Source organism: Corvus brachyrhynchos, unplaced genomic scaffold (genome assembly GCF_000691975.1).
Source record: "Corvus brachyrhynchos isolate BGI_N302 unplaced genomic scaffold, ASM69197v1 scaffold3, whole genome shotgun sequence".
NCBI lineage: Eukaryota > Metazoa > Chordata > Aves > Passeriformes > Corvidae > Corvus > Corvus brachyrhynchos.
The window spans coordinates 583,183-587,483 of record NW_008237619.1 but is presented as its reverse complement, the minus strand read 5'-3'; positions in this window follow the sequence as shown (position 1 = coordinate 587,483).

Below are 4,301 nucleotides of genomic sequence, written 5' to 3'. Positions count from 1 at the left end.
TCCCCCCACAGCTACATCTTGCGCAATCCCTGCTACTAATCCCTCTCTTCCTACACTCCCCCCTCCCCCTACCACGGGTTCTTGCAAAATCCCCATCTCCGCTCCTGCCCTAAAGCCCACCGCCGCCCCACACCCTCCTGCAGCCCATGCTGACTCCACATGAAATTGAGAAACCGGCATCACCTGCAACCCAACCTCCCCCCAAACGACCTGCTGCTGTACAGCCTCTCCAGCCCCATGTTGCCACAACAGACCCCCTTCCCATCCCTCAAAACACCCCCGACCCCCCGCTACTCCTGCCCTGGCTAAAGCAAAGTTGGCATTTCAAAAATGCCGCGCTACGGCCCCTGTATCACAGCCCCGCCCTGCAACAGCCAAGCCCTCATTTTCAGATGACAGTAGCAGCAGCTCTAATTCTGAATCAGAGGACCACTGGGCACAGACACGCAGGGAGGCGAACCGGGAGGGAGACTGGGAGCTAGCCCAGAAAATCTCAGCCTTCCCAGTCATTATAGGGAAAGGGAGGAGGGGTGGTCCATCAACTACAAAAACATGGGAACCTATCGCATACAAAGAAGTCAAAGAGCTTTGCAAGGCAGCAAAAGAACATGGGAGAGGGTCACATTTCTTTAGAAACTTATTAGAAGCCACTTTCTCTGCCTATACATTAGTACCACATGATATTAAAAACATTATTAATTGCATCCTTTCCCCTGCCGAATATATGTTATGGGAAAGGCATTGGAAGAGACATTTAAAAACATTGTCTGACTCTTATGCCAAAGATGCAAACCAGACAGATTGGACAATAGAACAACTGGCTGGAGAAGGTGACCTCCAAAAACCCTCAGATCAAGCTACAACCTTATCTGAAGTAGCATTACAAGACATAGCTATTGCAGCAAAGACATCGCTGCTCCTTACTCTAGATGATTCTGTTCCTACACAATATTTCTCTAACATCAAACAGTCAGCAAATGAAAGTTTCATTAAGTTCGTTGATCGTTTAAAAGCTAGCTTAGAGAAACAGATAGAGAGTCCAGATGGACGAAAGGAACTTTTAGATAAACTTGCCATGGCAAATGCTAATGAACAATGTAAGAATATTTTGACGGCCCTACCCATGGACACAGAATCCACAATAGACCAAATGGTAGAGACCTGTACCAGACACACATCCACAGAAAACACAATGACCGAAGCAGTTGTAAAGGGCATCACAGAGGGAGTTTCTGGTGCATTTGCTGCAGCAGTCTCTAAGGAGAATGCCCACTGTTTCTATTGTGGTGAACTTGGACACTTTATAAAGGACTGCCCACAAAGGTCACCCACCCAGGACCGTTGTGCCACGTACCAAAGGCACCAGAGACAGCAACAGCACCAGCAGCATTCAAAAAACTTCCATCGAAGTGCGGTATCAAGGCCCTGCGCTCAGATAACAAATCAAAGGCCATACTACCCCACCCACATCGGATCACTGAGAGCAGACAACTGGACCTCAGCCAGCACCATCATCCCAGGCGATCCCAGAACACATGAGAAGGATCCAACACATGGAGTGCTACCAATCAGAACCAGATGTCAACTGGTAACATCACTGCCACTTAACTTTATTGACAAGAGTTTTTACTGTATCCCCACAGAAAAGTACGGACCGCAGAACGGCCCATGGGACATTCTTATCCTAAGCGATACCCTCCATGGTCCAGAACAACTCTTTGTATTACCAGAGATACAAACAGTGCACCCTGGACAAGAGATTCTTGTCCAGCTTTGCTGCACGGACACACCTTTCTTTCTCCCACAGGGAACACCGATTGCACAAGCCTTTTTACTTTCACAGAACTGCCCAGAACAGCTCCCTCTCAATCCAACAGCAATGTGGATAGAGATTGCAGGCTCAAACAAACCGACTATAGAGTGCAGCTTGTTCTGTAAAGGAGAGAGGATCTACCGTCCAGGGATGCTGGACACTGGAGCAGATGTGACCATCATCGCCCCCTCCGAGTGTCCAGGGAATTGGGAACTGGAGCCAGTGGCAGGTATGATCTCTGGGATTGGTGGAGTTGCAGTATCCATGAGAAGCAAACGAAATGTCATCATTGAAGGACCCGAGGGCAAGACAGCGACCACCCGACCATTCGTGGTAAGGGCCCCCATCACCCTATGGGGCAGAGACCTTCTCTCCCAGTTGAGTGCCACCCTCACCATTCCCAGCCAGGATTTCCGACTGGGGCCACTGAAAAACGTGTGCTAGCATCTACTCCCCCGCTCACCTGGAAGACTGACAACCCAAAGTGGATAAGACAGTGGCCCCTTGAAGAAGAAAAACTCCACGCGTTGGAAGCCCTGGTGGAAGAGCAACTTGCCAAAGGTCACATCACCGAGACCACGAGCCCTTGGAATTCCCCTGTCTTTGTGCTGAAAAAGCCCGGCAAAGACAAATGGAGACTACTCCATGACCTACGGAAGATCAATGAGGTCATTGAAGACATGGGCCCCCTCCAACCCAGCCTGCCACCATGGGCCCCCTCCACCCTGGCCTGCCATCCCCATTGATGCTGCCCCGAGACTGGATGCTAGGCATCATAGACATAAAAGACTGTTTCTTTAACATCCTGCTCCATCCCCAGGACGCACCACGGTTTGCCTTCTCCATCCCCTCTCTTAACGAACAAGCCCCACTCAGAAGATACCACCGGCTCGTCCTCCCACAACACATAAAGAACAGCCCGACCATCTGCCAGTGGTACGTTGCCCACATTCTGTCCCCTATCAGAAGCCTGTTCCTGGAAGCAATCATCCACCACTATATGGATGACATCCTAATCTGTGCATCAGAAAAAAACTTATTTGGGCAGAACTCTTAAAAAGACAATTGAAGCCATAGAAGAAGCAGAGTTCGAGATCCGTGAGGACAAAGTGGAGCACTCCAGCCCATGGACTTACCTCGGCCTCCAGATCCGTGAGAGCACCATCATACCCCAGCAACTCCCCATCAAAGAGGATCCCAAAACCCTAAGGGACTTACACAGCCTGTGCGGATCCATAAATTGGATATGCCCCTTACTAGGAGTCACAACAGAAGACCTTACTCCCCTCTTCAACCTCCTCCGCAGCAGCGGAGACTTGGACTCTCCACATGCCCTCACATCTGAAGCCCGAGATACCATCACCAAAGTCCAAGAAGCCCTGTCTTCACGCCAAGCCCATTGTGTCAAACCCAGCTTGCCTCTCCAGTTTGCAGTTTTGGGTAAGGCTTCCCATTTACACGGACTGATCTTCCAATGGGACCCTCAACTCAGAGACCCTTTGCTGATACTGGAATGGGTCTTCACAAGCAATCAACCTACAAAGACATTAACCACCTTCCAAGAAGTAATGGCACATTTAATAAAAAAGGCCAGAACTTGTCTCCGCTCTCTCGCAGGGTGTGAGTTCACATGCATATACTTGCCCTTGACCACTGGAGATCTAAAGCAGTTGCTCCAGACCAATGAGAGCCTCCAGTTTGCCCTAGATAGCTACACAGGCCAAATTTCCATTCACATGCCAAAACATAGATTTTTCTACCATGATGCAGCTTTTAAATTGATTCCAAAATTAATCCAAAGTAGAAAACCTCTCAAAGTTCTGACTGTCTTTACAGATGGCTCTGGCTCATCCTATCGGTCTGTCATGACTTGGAGGCAACCCAATACTCAAAAATGGGAGTCTGATATCCAAATAGTAGAGGGATCTCCACAGATTGCCGAGTTAGCAGGTGTTGTCAGAGCCTTTGAGACGTTTAAAGATGAACCTTTTAATTTGGTCACAGATTCAGTTTATGTCGCTGGCATAGCTATGAGGGCTGAACATGCTTTTCTAAAAGAGGTCTCCAACCAAAAATTATACCAATCGGTTTCTACATTAATTCATTTAATCTCCCACAGAAAACAGCCTTACTACATTATGCATGTGAGGTCACACACCGACCTCTCTGGTCCCATTGCCGAAGGGAACAGGAGAGCAGATGCACTGGCCATGCCAGCAGAGACTGCAAACGTCTCTGACATCTTTGCCCAGGCGAAGTTGTCACATGCATTTTTTCACCAAAACATTCCTGCCCTCGTCAGATGTTCAGGCTCTCAAAAGATCAAGGAAAAGCTATCATTGCAATGTGCCTGAACTGCCAGAACTACCAAATACCATCTATGGGTACCGGAGTCAACCCCCATGGTCTGAACAGCTGCCAATTGTGGCAAACTGATGTAACCCACTTCCCATCCTTTGGGAGATCCAAATACGTGCACGTGTCAGTT